Source organism: Triturus cristatus, chromosome 7 (assembly GCF_964204655.1).
Source record: "Triturus cristatus chromosome 7, aTriCri1.1, whole genome shotgun sequence".
NCBI classification, from domain to species: domain Eukaryota; kingdom Metazoa; phylum Chordata; class Amphibia; order Caudata; family Salamandridae; genus Triturus; species Triturus cristatus.
Genome location: NC_140590.1, coordinates 93,701,254 through 93,725,291, shown reverse-complemented (window position 1 = coordinate 93,725,291; position 24,038 = coordinate 93,701,254).

Below are 24,038 nucleotides of genomic sequence, written 5' to 3'. Positions count from 1 at the left end.
TCGCGCGCCCGCAATGCACTGCTGATGTGGATCTTAGAAGAGGTTGTTGTAACTGGTATTGGTATGTCCATTGTTTTGAAAATTTTAGTCTCTATTTTTGAATGTGTGTATCAAAGGTTATATTAGGGTGAGAGGAGGTCTGCCACTCTATCACAAGGATGATGTCATCAGTGATGTCATTTGAGATGTCATCAGTGATGTCATGAGTGATGTCACTGACCATGTCATGAGTGATGTAATATGTGACGTCATCAGCAGTGCATTGCGGGCGCGCGAGTAATAGTTAGCTGAGCTAACTATAACGGGGGAATTTCAATGGTTTTGTACAAGTGAAAAGTCCAGCTAACTATAACACCCCTGAAACCTATGGTTTTTTCAGTGAATATATATATATATATATATTTTCACTGAAAAAAACATAGGTTTCAGGCACGTTACAGTTAGAAATTAGTATTTCAAAAACCTTAGAAATTCACTGGAAAAAACCATAGGTTTTAGGGAAAGTTAAAGTTAGTTGGACATTTCACGCGCCCCCGCAATGCACTGCTGATGACGTCACATATTACATCACTCATGACATGGTCAGAGACATCACTGAGGACATCACTGATGGCATCTCAAATTACATCACTGATGACATCATCCAGTGACTGTGTGTTTCTGTAAAGTTTAAAAAAGTTTAATATATATAGGGAAAGGCGTATTGAAGAGTGGGTGTATAGGTGTCTGAATGGATGATTTAGCGGATGATTTAGCCATTGTGTGACTGACTCTATGTGAGTGAATTAACGTATCTTACTGAATGCATGGGTTAGTGAGTAAACTGTGTGAATGCCTGTATCCGTCTGTCTGTTGGTGTGTAAGCGGCTGCTTGGGTTTGCGAATAACTACATGAGTGTCTATATTGGTTATTGATTGGTTGTCTGAGTATCTGTATGGGTGCCTCAGTGTTTGTGTGGGTGGGGTACATAGATGTGTGAGTGGGTGATTCACTGGGTGCATGGTTTCAAGAGTGCATCTGTGATGGACTGTATGGGTGGGTGAGTGTGTGTATAATTGTGTTAGTGAGTGAATGTATATTTCAGTTTTATATGGGTTAGTAACTACATTTGTGAAAGGCAGTATATATGTGTGTTGGAGTATATAAATGGCTATAAGTGAGTGTTTGTGATTGTGAGAGTGGCTGTATGGATGAGTCTGTGCTTTATCAGTGATTGTGTAAGAGCATAAGTATGTGCTAGTATTTGTATGAGTAAGTGAGCTGGTGTCTGTATAACTGTATAGGTGCGTAAATGGCAGTGTGATTAATTAATTGCATGACTGACTAGGTAGGTGTGTGAGTACCTCTACGGATGAGTGGCGGTGTGTGAGTTGCTATATAGGTGTATGAGTGCATATGATAGTCCTGTACTGAGTGACCATAAATATGAGTGACTGTACGGGTGAGTAAGTGGATGTGTGTGTCCTGTGAATCCTGAGGGTCCCTGGGGTCCAACTAGCTCACCACTTACCTCCAGTAAGCGCCACAGAGCTGCGTTGCAGAGAGGTGTAAAAAGGGGCGTGGCCTCTGAACACCTCTCTGCAATGCAGCTCCCTGGTGCATACTGGAGGTACCCGGTGGGCTAGTTGGACCCCAGGGACCCTCAGTATTCAAGGGGAATTAATTCCTCAACTTACAACTCGCCAGGGGGCTGCAACCAGTAACAGGTATCCTAGAAGTACAACACAGTGTATATTCTCAGGAGACTGCTCAAACATCTTCTCTCTCTAGTCTAGCTTCAAACTTCAAAGGATTATCGAATACGATAGTCTCGTGAATACACGAGTCCCTCGGCTTTGGTACTTGCAAGTTCCAAATCAAAGATCCCAAGGGGATACCAAACTAAGAACCAAACTAAGGACTGGGAGACGCTCCACTTATACTTAACTGAGATATCGATGACGTCACCAGAAGACTCGTCTATCGTTTCGCTCTACCAATCATCAAGGGTCCAAAATAGGGCGATAGTCAGGGCAGCAGTCCTTCGTAGCCGTTGGGAAGCGGGGAACCTCACAGCAAAGACTTTCGAACCACGTCGACATACAGGGGTCGATAAAGTGGCGGCCTTCCTCCAGAATTTTCACACGAAGCTCCTCACGAACCTCTGGCTTGGACCGGTACCGCTGAAATCGCCCCACGTTGGGCACCAACTGAAGTACTGGGTTTTTCAGAACCCAGCGGTGCCAGGGAACACACCCTAAGACTTCGAGTTCTTCCTGTTTCAGACTACAGAAACACAGAGTCTTCTTGGTGAAGTCAAAGATCGTATTTATTGGCTGCATCCAGTAAAAGGTATCCTAGAAGTACAACACAGTGTATATTCTCAGGAGACTGCTCAAACTTACAAAGCAAGCCTTCTCTTTTATACATAATATTATGCTTTAGGCAAACATTCCTTATTTTACAGTTGACCATTCGCATATTTTCACTACAAAGAAAAAGCAGAGTCATGATGACAAGCCCATATTTCAGTTTGTTCAGCCCTCAATCAATTACCCGGCAAGGCTCAGTACTTTCATCAGATATCGACGGACCCCCAATAAGAACGGGCACCTCCTCCTCGTAAAGCAAGTCATAAAGTAAGAAACAAGGGCAGGTGTGTGTAAGATTAGGCATGGTTTGTGTGTGATGAAAGGTTTTATGATATGTTGTGCCTTGATATTAACCTCATTCGGCCACTGGGAAAGGAACTGGCCGAACAGGTTTGGCTTCTGGCAGTGAAGTCAGCTTGCCCAGGTCACAGAGGAGTCAGCGAAGGTGCATGTGTCCTTCAGATTCGTTTTTGGCCTAGTCATTGGCCTATGTGAGGGCAATCACAAAATGGCTGCCGTTCAATGGAAACCGAGGGTTCAGGACGGAAACTCTGATTTCAGGTTGATTTCGTCACCCGAATATGACGAAAATACTTGTGTATAGTATTCTAATCATTCTCGCTCTGCCGATACCAAAATCGTCATGATGCGACGATGTTTATAATACGGGTCCAGAATTTTCAGTACCACAGACCCTCCTTTTGCCCTTACATAGGCAATAACCTATACTCACGTTAATCTGAGTCTAGGTCTGAGTCCAGGTCTATATTCATAAAGTCGTTGAGATGTTGCTGTAGCATCATCCTATTACTTAGCTCGTCTCTTGATACAGGTTTCCTTACACACGATGTAGCACAGAGGCCACATATTGCAGGAGCACACTGTACACACAGTCAGAACAGGAAAAGAATGGCTAAGATCATCCTAATGACTATCAGAATCTTCCATCCCCAGGCGGATATCAGTTCCCAGAACCACCCCATTGACCAATCTCCATTATCCACGTGGATAGATTCGGAGATCTTATGCAATTTGGAAATGGCCTGGTAGACTGTTGGAGTGTTATCTGGAATGAAAACACAGCAACTTGATTGGATCACCTTACATACCCCACCTCGGTCTGCAAGTATGACATCTAATGCGACCCTGTTCTGAAGAGTCATAAGGCGATCCGACTGGAGCTCAGCAGTCAAATTACTAAGGGCACCGGCGGTTTCATCTACTGTGGATTCAACCACTCTTGTCAATTGTCTTATGTTCCTGCTGTTAACCATAGGCCCCCAAAACGGAAGAAAACCCTTTACGAAATCTCCAAGTTCTTGTCCTGCAGTGTCTTCTTTACTGATGACACCTCTAACTATCCTTGTCTTATGGTAATCTGCCACGGCCGTGTAGGTGGGTGGCAACAGGAACGAAACAAAACATGTGCCTGAGAAGTCATGGGGCAACCATGTATAGGCTCTATTATGGCAGATGAAATAGGTACCCCTAGCTGCTAAGAACGAAGGGGAAGTCTGAGACGCAAAAACATATGTTTCATTGCAGATACTTTTCCCTAACTGAGCTCTGGGATTCTTGCCATTACCTTGCAGACATAGGTGACCCTGATGGGGTACAATCCAAATCGGGGAGGATCTCTTTGCTCGCTGGTTCTCACTCAGAGTAACTCCATTTCCTGTTATGTTCCATCCAATATATGCTAGTGTCTCATCTCTCGGGATAGTCTCATAGGAAATGTCTTCCCTAATCATATCTACTATACCCTTAACTAGAGCACTATTCTTAGGATTATCTTTCACAGAACGTAGGGGGTTGGCTTCATGAGCGTATATGAATACCGTTCTATATGCCCACACAGAACCATTATGGCTGAAAGGCAGGACCAGATAAGGGATACCTTTATCAGTAGTATGAGGCATAAGACCACACACCCAACAGTTAGTTGTGTTAACTACTAATTGGTGTTGGTGTAGAAGCTGAATGAATGAATTATTGACAAATTCTAATCTTCTAGCAGATTCGTGTTCAGGCAGGGGGTGAAAAGAATGCGAGGAAACAGTAGAAAGAGGTATGGGCTGTGTAGTGGGTGCAAATGTCACTTGAAAAGAGAATAAAGCATATCCTATTAAAAACGTCATTACACTAAGCAACATGAAAATACATAATATCAAAAATCGTTTCTTTGTCATCATTATACACATTCTGGCTTTAAAGTTCATCTGTTTGGCAGGTCTCTCATTCTCGAAAAACTCCATCCTCTCTAATTGCTGCTCGTGGTGGTAGGGTGTTCTATGCTAAGGAATGCTTCTGTCAGTCCAGGGCAACTCCCTTAGACCGACCAGAACTGTCGACCTAACGTCTTCAGCTGCACTCCAAAGACTTGGGCAACCACGACCCTACAGCTGAACCCGGATGGCGGTTCGAAAAACAAAAATAAGAAAGTTTCTCAGATGAGAGAGCTGCACTTTCAAAAATAGCAAAGAAAAGGAGTTTTTATTTGTCCATAGTTCTCGGCCTCAGATTGTAGCGAGTTTTTCCAGGTACTGTCTGGTTCTGGAACAAGAGTTCAGGCTCTGTTGTGTTCAATCGAATTGACGGTGGCACAGCTTCTTGCAAAATATTGTCACTTTCTTGTTCAGAAAGTGTTCCTTTTACACGTGTATCGCTAAAAGGCAGAAAACTAGGCACGGTCTCAGTCTCAGAGTCAGCGATCCCCTCCTGGACCCACCGGTTATACGGTAGAGGCAAAGGGACCCTCTTGCAGTGTACGCCGTGGATCCAGTTCTTTTTCCCTTCCACTCGAACAGCTGATCTTGTTGAGAGAAGGACGAGATGGGGGCCGGTCCAACGGGGCTGGTCATTGTTTGTCCGAGTATCGTGAACCTGTTGGTGTAAAACACGCAATTTAGCCGTCAATTCATACAAATAATCAAGAAGTACCGGGTGTTCGATCTCACTGAATTTTGTCGGCCTTTGCACTCCCCATATGTTGGCCGGGTGGCCGAAAACAATTTCATAGGGACTAAGTCCCACTCGTGAATGCACAGTCATTCTTGTTGATAGGAGTGCTAAAGGCAGAGCGTCAGGCCATTTAAGACCAGAGCTCGCTTGTATTTTTGCCAACTTCAATTTTAACGTGCCTTTATAGCACTCTACTAGTCCAGCTGATTGGGGGTGGTTTGCAGCGTGCAATTTTTGCTGGATACCTAGCCCCTCACATACTTTCTTCATTACTCGACCCACAAATTCACTCCCATTATCACTCCAGACCATTCTCGGCATTCCAAACCAAGGGAAGAATTATTTGGCAAGGGCTTTAGCTGTGGATAAGGCAGTGTTGTCTTTTAAGGGATATGCCTCTACCCATCTTGAAAAGGCACAAACAACAACGAGTACGTAGTTCAAATTGTTGCACCTCTCCATGTGGATGAAATCTAGCTGCAAAACCTCTAACGGATACGTTGGAGGTGCAAAATGACCAGCTGGAGTTGGGGTTCCCCTACCAGGATTGTATTTCAGACACACCATGCAATTCTTGACTACATTCTCTGCACATTTAGGAATTCCAGCATTTTGCCATACTGGAGCCAACAACTTACAAATCCCTTTCACACTGATATGGGCCATTCCATGAGCCATTGTCACCACTGCAAGCACATACGCATCGGATAACAACCATCGCTGATGTTCTGACAAGTCAACCCAACAACCATTTTCATCCAATTTACCCATACTTTCTCTCCACACACTCAACTCTTTCTCTGTAGCTTCAGCTTGAAGAGACTTCACACTCTCTATCGTATCTTCACACATTCCAACGTCACCAACCCATCTTGCAGGGCCTGCAACATACGTTCGGTTCATCACATCTTTTGCTGTTTCTTTTGCGATTTCGTCAGCAAATGCATTGCCACGACCAACATCATCAGTAACCTTCTTGTGTGTACTGCATTTCACAATCGCAACTTGTAATGGCAAGGTCAGTGACTCAAGAAGCTCATTCACCAACTGACCATGCTGAATCTTAGCTCCATGCGAAGTCAGGAACCCACGTTCTTTCCACAATCGTCCAAAACTATGAGCCACACCAAACGCATACTGGCTGTCAGTATATATGGTCACCTTCATTCCTTTCGATAACACACACGCTCTCGTAAGTGCAATCAACTCTGCTGCTTGAGCTGAATTATGTGGTATACGTGCAGCTTCAACAATCGTATGCAAAGTCGTGACAGCATATGCTGCAGTCGTATCACCATTCGGAAGCTTGAAGCATGAACCATCCACCCATAAGGTACCATCACACTTTACAAGAGGAGTATCTTTAAGATCTACTCTCCCTTTCGTTTCTTCTTCTGTCCTGAGAAAACAATCATGCTGTTCAACATCATCTGTCTCTACTGAAATCGGCAATAACGTGGCTGGATTCAACGTATTGCACCTCTTTATGTGCACATGGCTCACTAACAGTGTTAACTCGTAACCTGACAATCGAGCACTAGTTAAGTGCTGTGTCTTGGTCCTGTTTAACAACGTGTCCACTGCATGTGGAACCATCACAATCAACATATTATTCATCACTAACCCAGCAGTCTGTCGAATAGAAACAGCTGCTGCCGCTGTGGCTCTTAAGCAACTCGGTAATGCTTTAGCTACCGGATCCAAAGTCGACGAAAAATACGCGCATGGACGCTGCTTGTCTCCAAAAGACTGTGTCAGCACTGACAATGCACAACCCTCTTTCTCATGGACATACAGTGTGAAGGGCTTACTGTAGTCGGGGGTACCCAACACAGGAGCCGAACACAGTGCATTACGCAATTCGGAAAAACTTTTCTGACAATCTTCAGACCATGGAACGGGATTCGGTGTATCTTTACAGGTCAAATCTACCAAAGGTTTGCCAGCAAAGAAAAATTCGGTATCCACTGTCTGCAGTATGATGTAATACCCAAGAAAGCACGTACTTCTCTCTGTGTCCTTGGCACACTCAATTTTGCAATTGCCTGAATTCTTTCTGGGGTCAGTTTCCTTCCCTCCTTCGATAAGAGATGACCTAAGTAGGTCACTTCTTGTCGACAATATTGCAGTTTAGAAAGTGACACTTTGTGATTTAAATCGTACAAATGACGCAACAACGACAAGGTGGCTTCTTTACAAATCTCCTTAGTATCTGCAGCGATTAGCAAATCATCGACGTACTGAATAAGGGTAGCGCCATCAGGTAAAACAATTGTATCAAGCTGTGTTTTTAAAGCCTGACTATATATTGATGGACTTTCACAGTAGCCTTGAGGAGCGCGTTTGAAGCGGAAGCTTCGGCCTCCTAAACTGAAGCCAAAAATATCCCTGCTCTCCTCGGCAATCGGGATGCTGAAGAAAGCATTCTTCAAGTCAATCACCGAGAACCAGGTGGCGGAAGCTGGAATCATAGTCAATAGGGCAGTGATATCAGGAACAACTGGAAACTGTGGCACAACTATTTTATTGACCTCTCTAAGATCAATCACGAACCTGTAAACAGGTGGCTGAGAAGGGTCAGTACGTTTCAAAACAGGCAGAACAGGACTATTACAAACGTTGCCTCTTGTCTCTTCAATTACATCTTTTTCAATCAAATCATAAATGATCGCTAGCAAAGCCTTTTCACCTTCACTAGAGATCTTGTATTGGGGAATGAGTGGCAATTTAACATTGGCTTTCAATGTCACAACATATGGCGGTATTTCCAAAATACCCACATCATTAGGACCAGTAGCCCAAAGAATATCAGGAAGAAACGGCAATTCTGTTGGAAGTTTATCCTTCGACAAATACATTGGAGAGATCACTTTCTTACCCAGTGTAAGATGTACTCCCGAAGGAGAACAGTATAATGTCGCATACAATCTTTTCAACAAATCCAATCCTAACAAGTTTTCACCACAACCTGTCGTCAGAATAAGGGGTGCTTCCAATTCACAGGGTCCAACAGAAAGGGACATAGGACTAGAAATCGGGTTCCTAACCGGGGCGCCAGAAAAACCTACTGAAACATTAATCTCGCCAGACAAAGGTGCGCCAGGGAGTTTTGAGTGCATAATAGAACTCTTTGTAGCACCAGTATCCAACAGAAAAGGCTCTGACACACCTGATGTAATCACCTTAACATATGGTCCACTCTGATCTACTGGAACTGAAACAACTCCCTCTCTTTGTCTATGGCTGTCCTAGCAATCGTTACCTTCGATATTCTCATCTTCTGCATAGTAGTCGTCAGCATAGTACTGAGCCGTCCTACAAGACGCGTTATTTTGCTGGTCAAAACTATTCATTGAATTCTGAGACGGAAGGGAACGCGCGTTCTGGGGGACACTTCCACATCCTCTACCTCTAGGAGCTTGTTGAACACCTCGACCTCTTGCGCCAGAAGTACCATTCGTACGCTGTAACAAAATAGGACAACTATACTTGAAATGACCCTCTTCTTTACAATATGAACACTGATTGGGACCTACAGGAACACGTGGTTGAGAATACTCGAACCTTTGCGAGTTTCTCTGAAACTGTTGAGGCTGCTGATAGTTACTCTGACCACCACGTGGCAGATACGCCTGTTGTAAAAGAACCTTCGTCTTCAATTCTTTAGTTTTCTTTTCTGCTCTATCCTTCTCATCTTTATCCCTATTTTTGAAGTACTGTGCAGTAGCCAATGTTTGTGCTGAAGAGAAACGGCCCAAGAACTCTCTGAATCTTTCAATTTCTTACATAGCTCGGGAAGCAAATTGTGCACAAACTTGTCAACGAACAACCGTTGACCACCTTCTGTACTCATATCTTGACCACTGTGGTCGATAAACGTTTCTTCAAACCTAGTGAAGAAATCAGACACTGTTTCATCTTTCTTCTGCTTACACGCAGACAATTTATCCCAATTCACACGCATCGCAGGCATTAAAGTCTTCATGGAAGTAATGATTCTAGCAGGAAGTTCTGCTACCAAAGGCTCAGGCTTGGCACCACCAACTTTTCTATCATTTGCAGTACTAATATTAGCCCATGAGTCACCTAACTCTTGCGCATGATCTGTATGGCGAATCAATCCCCACAAAGGTTGTGGAACAACATTCCCAAATAACATGTCTATGTCGGCTAAATTCATAATGCATGAGTCTGCAGTCTGTGATAATTCCTTATAATATCCTGCAGGGTTTTTACGGGGATCAGGCAACGTCTGCTTAAGGGCTAAAACTTCAGCTCGCTTCCAAGGAACATGTACCCAAACACGCTGAAAATGAGCTGGAGCAGCAACAATGTGATTAACGGGATCAGCCGCAACGGCTTCCTTCCATACCAGAGGGACTTCTCTCATTGGGTACTGTCGCACATTTTTTCTAACTGAGGAGTCAGGCTCAAACAGTGACTGGGAAAGATCTTTGGGGCATATGCATCAACCAAACGAATACCGATTCCTTAATAGCGAAAAATAAGGAATCGCCATTAAGGAATCGGTATATGGCATGCATCAACAGATTCGGTAAAATTTAGCGATTCCTTAAAAATCGATAAATTTACCGATTTCTCAATAGCGGGGCATGCAAACTCCCATTAGCAAATTGCGAGTTCGGTAATACCGAATTAGCTAATAGCGAGTTCGGTAATACCGAGTTAGCTATTAGCGAATCGGTAATAGCGAACTCGCAAATGACCGCGTCGCTCCGGGAACGTGCAGATGACATCACCAACCAGGAAATACTGCAGCCCCACCCACATAGCCTCGACAGAGGATCAGACAGGAGTTGGGAAGGAAGACTGCCTGTGCAGAGTGAGGCCACACCGACTCTGCAAATCCCAAGACACACACATCATGGCGCAGGAAGTGCCATCCAGCGCTGAGTCAGCACGCAAGCGAAAGCGGAAATTCTCGGACAGGGAGCTTGAGTACCTTATCGAGGGAGTCTCCAGCAAACACGACCGCCTCTTTGGCAAGCTGTCCCTCAAGGTGCCTGAGCAGGAGAAGCGGCGCATATGGCTGCGCATCTGTGAGAGGGTGAATGCAGTTGGCGTCACGCCCCGCAGCATCGACGACCTCAAAAAAAGGTGGTACGACCTGCGGAAGCGTGCCAAGGAGAGGATTGCGGAGAGGCTCCGGGAGGCGAGCAGGACTGGAGGCGGCCCATCTACAGCACCATCCAACACAGCCCTGGAAGACCTGGTGGAAGGGACGATAGAGCGGGAAGCCGTCGTGGGGGTGACCCAGATGGACACGTCCGGCGCAGCCACAAGTGCCCAAGGTAAGATGCATGCCTGTGCCCACACCCAGCATAGCGTAAATCCATTTCCATGCCCCCAGCCCGATCTCAGTGTGTCTGCAGCTCTGGCACACACAGCTTTACACATGACACTAGTGCATCATGGGAGTTGTAGTCTAGTCAGCCCAGTGTGCATGTACAGGCGTAAATCCAATGACCATACACCACATCAGTTGAACATGGATGGAGACTGTTCATTTAGTGGACCACAGAGGGACATTTATGTGTACAACACTATGTAGGTGTAATTATCCCACTAACCATGCACTGTTTCACACACAGATGCATCACCTGGGGATTCGGACGACAGCGGGCAGCTGATCATCTCCGAAACACCCGTCGAGTCCGACCAGGAGACAGCGCAGGACGCGCATGCATCACCGACACCTGCCACCCCAACAGCACCACCTCCAGCAGCACCACCAGCAACGCCACCAGCACCAGCGCCACAAGCAACGGCACCAGCCAAACAGGCTGCAGCTACAACAGCCACAATAGCGCAGAGGCGCAGGTCCAAAGTTGCGCCCTTGCAGGAGATGGAAACACCCTCCTCGCAATTGGCACCCAGGCAGCGCACCAACACACCACCTGATGCACCACCTGGAGGCGCAAGACGCACACGGCAGCGCAGGGCTCGTCGAAGTTCCGTCTCCTCAGCCGAACAGGATGTCCCAACAACTTCTGCAATCGAGGAGAGGATGCTGCGTACACAGCGCCTGCAGGGACGACATGTGGCAAACATTAGCTGCAATATCGTGCGCCTTGCTAGGGAGATGCGCGCCATGACGGCAGCAGTTACGGACATGAGCACTGCGGTCAGGGACATGACCACTGTGGTGGCAGAGGGCAATGCTCAGCTCAGGGAGGAGGTACATGAGCTCACCCGTGCCATGAGGGAGGGAGGGAGGACCATGAGTGCCATGAGAGGAGGCACCGGCAGCAATTGTTGCGTTCCGCCGCCGCTACCAAGGCTATAACACGGCACAGCAACAGCACCGAAGTGTTGGCACGCTGCTCAGTGTCCCTGCAGGTGGACCTTGGCCACTTCTGCGGGGATGTAGCGAAGTCACTAGGACACATCACCACTGCTGTGGAACACCTTCAGAGCAGCACATGCAGTGCTGCTGCTTTGGGAGGGGATGACGCCAGTGAGGCTGCCTCCAGTGTCAGCAGCGTGTCACTGGCAGAGGCCAGCACCAGGCGCCGCAGTTCGCGTGCCTCCACGGGGCCAGGCCGTGGTGAGGCATTGGATACACCTGAGCGGAGGCTTGGGGTATGTGGGAAGCGCCACTAGACAGTTGGACATGCATGCAGGACCATGGTGGGGCAACCATGGACACCCAGTTACTGAGTATGCACAGGCGTGACTTTAAGGCACCTTTTATTTACATTTATGCAATTGGAGCATGATTTACATAGCTTGTTTTGTTGCACAAACCTGAGTGCTACTGTGCATTAAACAGTTGCACCCCAAACTAACTTGTAATGTCTCATTTCCACATGTTTCAAAAATGATTTTGCATTATGTATGTCCGCCTCCTATGGCCCTCTGCTGTGTTAGGGATGTGTGCCTGTCGTTGTTGGCCGGGTGGTTGGTCATCCCGGTGGTCATCATCCCTGTCCACCTCTATGGGTATCCCCCTTCTGGTGGCAATGTTGTGCAGCATTGCACATACAGCAATTATCCGGCAGCATGTTTCAGGTTTGTATAGCATGGCGCCGCCTGTCTTGTGGAGGATTCTGAAGCGACTCTTGAGAACCCCAAAAGTCCTCTCTATTACATTCCTAGTGCTGATGTGTGCAGCGTTGTAGCGATGTTCCTGCGGGGTTGCTGGATTGATGTATGGGGTGAGTATGTATTCACGCAGGGCGTAAGCACTGTCACCTAGAAGATAGAAGCATAGACTTAGCATTGGTGATGTACATACATGTGTGGTGTTGGTGTGGGGAAGCGTATTTCTACGTACCTAGCAGGAGTCCCTCTGCAAATTCTCTGTTGATTAGTCGCCTGTGCATTCCACTGTAGCGGAAGATGTAGGAGTCGTGTGTGCTCCCTGGGAATTGTGCCACTAGGTCCGTTATGATGTTATTGGCATCGCACACAACCTGCACGTTGATCGAGTGGTATGACTTGCGGTTCCGGAATATGTACTAATTTGCGGCGGGAGGACATATGGGGATATGCGTGCAGTCGATGCATCCAATCACATGTGGGAATTGTGCCACCTGGTAGAAAGCCTGTTTGGTGCGGTCCAACTGCTGTGGGGTTGTGGGGAAGCTGATGTGTGTGTGTAGCATTGTCAGCATGGCATCTAGGAATTTCTTGAAGAAGCGTGACAGTGCGCTTTGCGATACACCTCCGGCCACCGCAATTACCCCCTGGAAACTCCCTGAGGCCAGTAGGTGCAGGCTGCATAGGACCTGAACGTGCGCAGGGATTGCATTTGTCCGGTGTGTCTGGTGCTGCAGTAATGGTTCCAGGTCTGCAATCAGGCGCATGATCATAGCACGATTGAGGCGATACTTCTCGTACACCTCGTCCTCATTCTGCCCGAGCAAGGTTATGCGCAGTCTGAAAACTCGCTCCTGGACCCTTCTCCTGCGCTGTCCTGCTGCATTGATCCGCATCCTCCTTGCAAGCACGTAGAGGCCAGCCATTTTGTGGGAGCCAACAGGGTCTCCTGGGCCACATTTAAGGGTTTAGTGATTGCCTCAATCATTTGCACATGTAGCTTTTTTTTTAACATTACCGTTTTTTTTTTTTACCTTTACCTCCAGGTTTTGATTCCCCTTATTTAGCTCTTGCTAAATAGCGATTTTTGGGATTTTCGTTATTAGCGAGTTTTGTTGCATTGGGGTGCGATTCGTTATTTGCTATTGGCACTTTCCGGGAGCTAATAGTGATTTCGGTAACTGCAAAATCGGTATTTAGCGATTCGGTAATTTAGCATTTTGGGTATTAGCGAATCGGTATGTTAGCGGATATTTTTTTTGCCAATCGTTATTTGCTCACGTTTTGGGTTGATGCATTGGGATTGGGTATTTTTGACTCGCTACCGGGAGCTAATAACGATTCGGTATTTTACCGACTGGATTTTGGCTTGATGCATGAGGCTGTTTATTCCTAAAGGACAACAGTGTCGCAACTGCTTTCTCAACATCTGAACCCACAATCGTGCCCTTTGAAAACTCAAACCGTACACGGCACAACTCAGGCGGATTTGTTTCTAACTCATAATCCTCCAATTCCTCACAAAGAAAAGCACACATTTTCTCAAAAACTTATCTTTGTTTTGGTGCTTCCCATTGACGGAAGACATCCATAACAGACTCTACATCATATTTAAAAGGGAAGGTAACCCATTTACGCGCCATATGGTCAAACGCTTCTCTCTCTCGAGAATCAGGCAGTTGACTACGCAACTGCTTACGTTCCGAATTAGGGGTCACACCAGCTGACCCAAAAAGAGGAAATATAATGCTAGCAACAGTATCAGTCATTCTCTGTCGGATAGAAGGAGAAGTTGACAAGAGAACAGGAGAAAAAACAGAGGGAGGCAAGGCAGACGCAGATGCAGATGCAGATGCAGAGGCAGTATCAGGAAGAACACCAGAAGAGGCAGTCGATGTAGTAGGCAAAGTCGTAGGGAGTACAGATGAAGCAGGTAGCAAAGTTGGCGGCCCTTGAGGGGGCTGCGCCATAGGAGTAGGAGCCAACTGAAGAGGAGCTGGCGGCTGTGGAAGAACCTGAGGCACAATATTTGGGGGTTGCACAACTAAAGGTTGCGGTGGTGCTGTAGCACTCTGCGCATAAGGGGGTGGCGAACTCAACAAGTGTGACATTAAAGGATCTTTCTCAATTTCTTTTGCTGCATCTTGCTGAAGAACCGGCAAAACTGAATAACATTTATCGATCACCATTTTACGTTGCCTGTGCAACTGCTCACTCATCTGTTCTTCTTCATTGTCTTTAAACTGCATAGCAGCTTGCATTACCGAGATACCCTTTTCTCTCTTATTTCTCTTTGCTAATTTAATTTCCTTCTGTTTGGCTTTCTTACGCCATAGGCGGAAAGAGTCAAACATCGCCGGCCGGGCTTTCTTCTTAAAAAGTTTAACCTCCAGATTATCCAGAATCTCTGTGTCAAAACTACCATATTGGGGCCATTTTAAAGCACCATCTTTCCTCGTGTATCGGATCCATACTTCATTATATGTGATGGGGCCTACGCCATGTTTCACATAAAGTTCATAGGTTGGAGTTCCAATCGGAGGAACCGGACACGAGTCCTCCAATCGGGAATCCCTATTACGACCAAGACAAAACAAATTTCCAAGTCTGCTAAGACCAGGCATCTTCGCTCTCTAGTCTAGCTTCAAACTTCAAAGGATTATCGAATACAATAGTCTCGTGAATACACGAGTCCATCGGCTTTGGTACTTGCAAGTTCCAAATCAAAGATCCCAAGGGGATACCAAACTAAGAACCAAACTAAGGACTGGGAGACGCTCCACTTATACTTAACTGAGATATCGATGATGTCACCAGAAGACTCGTCTATCGTTTCGCTCTACCAATCATCAAGGGTCCAAAACAGGGCGATAGTCAGGGCAGCAGTCCTTCGTAGCCGTCGGGAAGCGGGGAACCTTGCAGCAAATACTTTCGGACCACGTCGACATACAGGGGTCGATGAAGTGGCGGCCTTCCTCCAGAATTTTCACACGAAGCTCCTCACGAACCTCTGGCTTGGACCGGTACCGCTGAAATCGCCCCACGTTGGACACCAACTGAAGTACTGGGTTTTTCAGAACCCAGCGGTGCCAGGGAACACACCCTAAGACTTCGAGTTCTTCCTGTTTCAGACTACAGAAACACAGAGTCTTCTTGGTGAAGTCAAAGATCGTATTTATTGGCTGCAACCAGTAACAGGTATCGTAGAAGTACAACACGGTGTATATTCTCAGGAGACTGCTCAAACTTACAAAGCCAGCCTTCTCTTTTATACATAATATTATGCTTTAGGCAAACATTCCTTATTTTACAGTTGACCATTCGCATATTTTCACTACAAAGAAAAAGCAGAGTCATGATGACAAGCCCATATTTCAGTTTGTTCAGCCCTCAATCAATTACCCGGCAAGGCTCAGTACTTTCATCAGATATCGACGGACCCCCAATAAGAACGGGCACCTCCTCCTCGTAAAGCAAGTCATAAAGTAAGAAACAGGGGCAGGTGTGTGTAAGATTAGGCATGGTTTGTGTGTGATGAAAGGTTTTATGATATGTTGTGCCTTGATATTAATCTCATTCGGCCACTGGGAAAGGAACTGGCCGAACAGGTTTGGCTTCAGGCAGTGGAGTCACCTTGCCCAGGTCACAGAGGAGTCAGCGAAGGTGCGTGTGTCCTTCAGACTCGTTTTTGGCCTAGTCATTGGCCTATGTGAGGGCAATCACAAAATGGCTGCCGTTCAATGGAAACCGAGGGTTCAGGACGGAAACTCTAATTTCAGGTTGATTTCGTCACCCGAATATGACGAAAATACTTGTGTATAGTATTCTAATCATTCTCGGTCTGCCGATACCAAAATCGTCATGATGCGACGATGTTTATAACACGGGTCCAGAATTTTCAGTACCACAGTTCCATTGGTGGTATTTAATGTGTATAAATAGGGTGGACATGACATCCACCGAAGTCAATATAACCTGTCAAGTCATTCACTATTTGAAAGTAATTCAGACAATAAGAAGCTCTTATCCTAACCCTACGTCTATTACATTTAATTTAATTAACTTTCATATGCTAAAGTTTATTTCCAAAACAAACGACCCCCACTGATGTATTTTTAATTTAATTCATTATAATTCAGTCAACATATGTTAAAATATATTTCTCAATATGTAAGCTCTACCCTAGAACCAATACTAATCGTAACCCTAAAGTTAAACAATTTCATAACATATGGGATACCGTAATCCCTGTATAAACGGCAGTCACTAATTTCTTTGTATTCGCCGATTATAAAGAAAAGACATCAGAACTCTACTATTATATGTTATTACTTTCGAGTTCTGACATCAGAATGCCTGCTGCCAAGCCAGCAGCCAAGGCAGGTCAGGTCACAGAGCATAATTGAAGCAGCTATTTAAAGCAACAAATGGAACAAAGCAACAAACTGAGCATTGCTTTCTTTCTTCTGCTACATTTTAACAGCTTTTAGTGACAACCAGAGAGAATAGGTTTATTTTTTGCACTACTTAGAAAAACACTAGAACCTTTCTGCTTGTCTCTAAATGCTCAGAGCTATTGCATATTTTTTTTAAACTGACTTGTATTGAATTGTTTCTAATATCAGTTTGTGACAAATAATAGGTTTTATATGTATTCTTCGTGTTTGCAAACATGCTCACTCTTTCATATGAAAGAGTCACGCACCGATGTTTTATGCAGGGTGTGGGAAAGCTAATGGTGTGACCATGTATTATATGAGATAAAGTGCCCCCTGGCATACATGATAAGGATATTGCAAGTCACCTCCGAGTTCCATAACCTTATAAAGGTTATATGGTTATGGAACTGATCAGTGACTTGCAATATCTTCACAATGTACAGAAGGGGATACTTTATCCCTTATATAATACACAGCATTCTGCAGTCCCTCTATAAAGCCCTCTCTCCAATTTCTTTCTAATTTGCAACTTGTGACACAGCCATTAACCAATTATAGAGAGATCACATCAGCACTCATATGTAATTACTTATTACAGTTGAGTATTAGCATTACAATGCCTGATGCCAGAGCCAACTGTTGAGTTGAAAGGCAGATCGGGTTATGGAGCATAATTAAAGTAGCTGTTACAAGCTCAAAAACTAAATGTCACTTTCCTTTCATCTCTGTTTTTCTAGTTATGTAGTGATAAGCAGAAAGGCAATATGTATGACAACATGTTTATTTTTTTCAATCCTAAATAAAAATTACATATTAAACGGATTCTAATATCGTTTTGCAACAAATATCTAACAGTTAGATGTGTTTGATTTTGCACTAGAGATTCTCTTTTTATTGTTCATGTTTTCAAACACGCTGACTCTTTTATATGAAAGATCTATGCACCAAGAATGTAAGTAGTCTGTGGAAGAAGTGATGGCATGACCATGTATTATAAGGAATAAAGTGCCCCTGTGATACATTAAATGGAAATTGCAAGCCGCTTCAGAGTTCCATAACCTTATAAAGAAATGTAGCCTTCAGCCTGACGTTAACTCTTAGCTGGCTGACAATATCCTTATAATTTATAGTAGGGGGTATTTTAGCCAGAGGATGTGGCCTAATGACTAGAGCAGTCAATCTCAAAGCTGGAGAATCTGGTACAAATCTCGACAGGGATGCTCAACATCCTGTCACTCTGGGCAAATGACTTAATCTCCCTGTGCCCCACAAAATAAATCTGCCCGTCTGTAACGCAACTGGTGCTCATGTAAAGCTCTCTGATACTTGATACCTTCGGGTCAGATTTGCGCTATATTAAACTGCCAAAAAGAAACATGAATTGTAAGACATTGGATTATTGTTTGCAGTGGGGGATGTGACTGTCCACTTCAAGGAATATTCACAACTATTGCTAGGGTGAGCCATCAAAGTCACTAAATTAACATGAGCTCAAACCCCTGGTAGCTATGGCACAGAGCAGACCGGCTACAATTAGGGCAATGTTTAAAATATGTATGCAGTGTCAAAACGGTAATGAAATCAAAATCTCAAACAATAAACATCTGGCCCTCTTTGCAGGTTCACTCACAGATTTTTGCCTAATGTTGCTCAAATTATTTTGTTGGCATTTAGAATCTCTACCTATGGTTAGCAGGGAAAAAGTTCAAAGTCCTTCTGCATTCTCCCTAACACATAGTACACCTGCTTGGTACATAATTGTTCTTAGTAGATGGAAGTACGTATACCAAGGGCCTGCAAATCAAATGCTGCTAGGTAGAAAGGGGGAGTGTTAAACTCTCACTATTAATAATAGATATGCGGCGCTAACAGATTTAAATAGCTGCAATTTATTATTTTTGCCTGCTTCTCCTGAAACTAGCCCTGAACTAGCAGGCAGTAAAAGGCCTGATGTATTGATGACTACTTTAATAATACCAAATGAGACATTAGATGAGAGAAACAGCACTGACATAATCCCCTCTATATGCACTAACTCATTGTCTATCACTAGAGAGGCCATCAATAGCTCAAACCCAGTAAGTGACACCACAAGAGACAGCAACCATTATATTTTACCATCATGAAATATAGCAGGATACAAAATTAAAAAATATAATGATGATTGGCACAAAGTACTCTCTATCAAATACCAGGTCAACAAGAGACATGGTGAGGGATGGTTTGGCCCCTCCCTATTTACAACGCTAAGTTAGCATAACAGGCACAATGGTTAGCAAGCCAGCTTGTCGTTTCTGAGGCTTTTGCACGCGACACTGTTGTTATGTGTTATTCATTTTAGAAATGCTTGCTCGACATTATCTCACAGAATAACAGTTAGTTGTTTAGCATTCTTAGCATTATGCTGCGACCTTCGTCTGTACATCGTGCAGAGAACGAGTCTAGGTCACTAGACAGTACAGGGTGCTGTGTTCAGATTGATCGTATCACCTTTTAGACATATCACACATGAAGCTGCCAATATTTGAAGGACGAGTGCTTTTAATATGACCGCACAGGAATTTTTAGATTCAGTCGAACCGAGGAGCTGAAGCATGAGAGAGCTAGCTGATACTCTGATGTGATTTCACTACGCTGATCTATAAGGTATGGGGTCCCCTATGCAAGCCTATGAGACCTTCTATTAGTATAACAATAATAATAATGTATTAGTAGTTAGAGAAAGGAGTGTGGATGTAAACCACTGTCATTATTAATATGATTGCTCCTTTCGTATTATATGGTATTGTAACAATGCTGATGGTCTTGATCTTAACCATTTGTTTACTAGTGTTAGCCAAAGTACTGCAGCTTAGGACGCGAGGTTTATAAAATAAACTCTTTAAACTTTCACCGTGTCTTTATTATTCTGTTGTGGACGAATATAAATGTACAAACGGGTATTTTGGATTCCCACCAATCCTGAGAATATCTAAGTCGCTTGTTCTGGGTTGTCTATACATTGGGACCGCCTAGTTAAATCTAGGCTAACGAATGGGACACTAAGCTAGTCGGATAGGGGTTCTTGGTTCTGAGGGGAGTTTCTGGTACACCACAATTCTCTGAGGTCCTGGTTTCCTGTGCATAGTTCTGTGCAAAAGCAGAATCCCTGCAACATGGCGCACCTAACGTTTGGTCTTACGATCTGAGACGCCTTAGTAGTGCTTGTATTAGTCCACAACAGCCCTCACTCTAGTTTCCGGAAAACGGGAGTGACGGCTTAACCTACCTAGGTTTTCGACTAAAGGTTCTTTCAAGCTTGATAATTAAAAAGGTTTCTTTTTTCTGAGCCCAAGTGCTACTGTAAAGATCGTTGTTGCTTTTTAGGGTGTCCTTATGGCAGTCAATATTCCCGCTCATAGTAGGGTGCCTCTACTCACTCATTTGAGGACGTATGGGGTGCCTGATGACGGGATGGCCGTGGTCTTTGTAGTGAGTGCTGATGCCTCACACCCTTATGAGTTGTTTTACTCTTGGGTGACCTTTGAACAGGTAGATGCAGACGATGGTTTGTTCCACGAATATAGAGCCACGCCTGTGCCTGCGGTCTATGCCCCATATAGGACACTAGAAATACCTATTTCTGCTTGGCAGCATTCTATTTGGTTTAATGGCGCCCTCCCCCATGAGGTCGTACCGGCGAGAATGGGCCCTTTGTCCATCGCAGGGGCCACATGGCCGGTACTGGCCGGATATGCGCCTCATCCACGATACCTGGCGGTGGGTGTGGCTGACTTACGAACACTACACACAGCCCTGATTGCGGTCCATAGGGCTTTAGTGCAGTATGTGTCACGCACTGTACAGGTGGGGGCACCTACAGTTGCGGGACACGCGGCTGATCGCCGGCACGCGGTGGTCATAAGCCCGGTTATGGTTAATGCGGTAGTCGGCAAGCGCCCCCTGAGTAAAGAAGAATTTCCTTTCTGGCTTGCTGAAAAAATTGATCAACTAGATGCCGTATTTCCAAATACGAATCCTGTAGATAAACACAGGATACTCACCATTACTTTGCCAAAGGACCTGGTCCCAGACATTGTCGACTGTGACAATTGGGGCAAGGTTTTTGCTGCGACATATTCGAAGTGCTATGGCACTCCGTCTCTGTCTGTACTACCCTCTGTCATCAAGAGAGTCCAAGAAAATCATGGTGCAGAGGCAGCTATTGAGTTGGGAATGAGACTTGTTGACAGTTTCGATTTGGTTTGTTCCATGATTATGGGCAACCTCAAAGGAGATGCCATGCAGTTCCAAGTTGGAAACATGCTGGCACTTGTGGCTGATGCCGACAAACCAAGGGAGTTTGCAAAAATTATTGCTAAAGCCTATAGGATGGTTGGACGTAGTGCCCTTGGCGTGAAGCCCGCCATCAAGATTCGTAGATTGATGTAGTGCAGCAAACTAAGGTGAGTTCGTCTACAAAGGACGAGAAGCCCAACTTTCCAAAACAAAGTTGGCGTACTAAGAAACAAGAGAAACAGCAACAGAAACAGGTTTCTCGTTCTGCCTCGCCTGTTCAGTCGTTTAGTGAATGCACATATGATTTGCGCGATCGTACTCGTATTAAGTCACCTGATAGATTTCAGGTTTCTGAACAACGCTCTCCTCGTTCTTCACAGGAAAGATCGACTGTACAAACTGGTGGTGGAGAGCGTGGGAAAGGACGGGGAACTCAAGGTCGAGACGAGCCCCGCCAGACTGACGGAAAAGGCAAACAGGAAGACGCTGCGAGACAACGTCCCCCGTTTCAGAAAAAGAAAGTTGCTGCGATCTCAGCGAGGTATGCCTCAGATGGTACGGACACAGCTTCGGAACCTGACATGGGCACTAACGCTGCTAGACAGCGCGGCGGAAGTTACAGTAGTGCGGGAAGCATTGCGTCCATTTCTGGAGGCGACAGCAACTGATATTTATGTAACAGTTGAAACTGCTGATACTCGCGTAGCTCCCCCGGAAAAATTGTTTGAAATAGTCCTTAATATTGAGGGTGACATACAGCGCAAAATTAAAGTGGTGTTTTGGGACCATCTCACTACCACCTATGACATTCTTTTGGCGGAAAGAGATTGGCCTCCGGCTTTCGTTTTAAACGCTCCAAGAGGGGAGGAAGTTATTCTTCCTGCCTTCGGGCACACAGTGCCCAAGGAAGAGTCTAATAGGTTAGCCGGGGAGTGGGCACAGGTGCTTGCACCTGCGCTGTATCGTAATCAGGTAGGCTGGGATAAATGTTCTCCCAACCATGACATACCATTGCGGTCCGATCCCCAGCCTCAACCCCAATACCCCATGCGTCGCGAGGCGAGGTCTCACGTCGCGTCCATCCTTGAAGAATTAGAGTATCAGGGAGTGATTGAAACGTGTGTGTCACCCATGAATAATCCTTTATTCACTGTGACGAAGCCTGACGGGTCGTACCGCCTAGTTTTGGATTACCGGCACTTAAACTCGCACTGTCGGACGTGTGCGGTACAGAATACTCATAGTTCGGCTCTCGTCGATAGTCTTGTGAGGAAACGGTTCAAAACCACACTTGACTTGTCCAATGGCTTTTATTGCCATAACCTGGCCCCTCATAGTTATGAGTGGACAGCTTTCACCTCTGGTGGAAAACAAAAATTGTTCAAAAGACTCCCGATGGGTTACAAGAACAGCCCTGGAGTTTTTGCTGCTCGGGTGGTCTCTCTATTAGAGATGATAGACCCGGAGGCATACTCGTATGTTGATGACATCTATCTAACTGACGACGAGTTGCTTCCACACCTTGCTCGCGTGGATAACATAATCACTATGTTTGCAGACTTCGGTTACAAGTTTAACTTTAAGAAGTCCCACATAGCCGAGTTCACAGTGTTGTTCTTGGGGTACGAACTCAATAATGAGGGTCGCGGCTTGGCTCCGCAGTTTCTTGAGAAATGCGCACGCCTTCGTATTCCTACAACTCTGAAAAAACTACAATCATTGCTGGGCTTTCTGAATTTCGGTCGTTCCTACATTCCTGATTATGCCCAGCGTATCAAGACTCGTTATGCCTTGGTACAACCAACTTTTACCAAATCATGCTGGCTGCCAGAGCATTCAGCTGCATTGTATTCATTGCAGACTGATCTTCTTACTGCTAAATATTTACAAACTCGTGACAACCACACGAACCTGGTCATTACAATTGTTCCAGGCGCGGATGGTTTCACATACTTAACGTTTAATGAGGGCGACACAGTCCCCATTGCTTACAAATCTCATCTGTACACTTCAGCTGAGCTGCGATTTTCCACTGTTGAAAAAATCTTGACGGCAGTTCAGAAGGCGATCCTGAAAGAGAGAGCGCTATCACAGGGAAAGCGTATGCTGGTGGTAACACCGTTCCCTGCCGTCGAGGCAGTTACAAAAGCTAGTGTACCGAATTCTAAGGCTTTGCATCCAAGGTGGATACAATGGGCGACCTCCCTAGCTTCACCTGACGTCGAATACATCTTTGACGCAGGGTTGCAGACTCAGGAGAGTTTGGAGTATGAATTTGTTCATCCTGCTCCTCTCTCAATGCGCCCGCTGGAGGAATACCGTTGTGTCATATACACTGATGGGTCGGCGCAACCCGCAACTGGATCGAAGCACGCTTATTCAGCGGCTTGCGCAATTGTAGTCGGTAATTTCGTAAATGGAGTATTCCAATCTGATGCAGTACATACGCAGTCATTGGGTGATTGTACCGCGCAGTTGGCGGAGCTTCGTGCTCTAGTGCTTGCACTAGAGTTTGCTGATCACAGGGTCACTACTCTTATAGTGAGTGATTCTTACTATTGTGTTCAATCTTTCAACGACAATTTACTTTTTTGGATTATGAATGGTTTTCGTGATTCCAAAGGTAGCACAGTGAAGCATAAAATGCTTTGGGCTCGTGTGGCAGAACTTAAGGGAAGTCTGCCCCTTGTGAATGTCATTCACACTCTTGGTCACCAACGAGTTGGCGTCCATGCTGTCGGTAACAGTTTGGCTGACGAGGCAGCAAAAACAGCAGTGGCAACATATCTAGTAGCAGCAGTTACAAGATCCAAATCTAAGATTGATGATGACATCTTGGCAGCTATTGCTGCTTCAGTGTCTGGGGAAAACTACCCTAGAGGTTTCCCTTCACGATACCATTATCGCTTAAGTCCTGATAACGTCCCGTTAGTAAGGATTAACGAC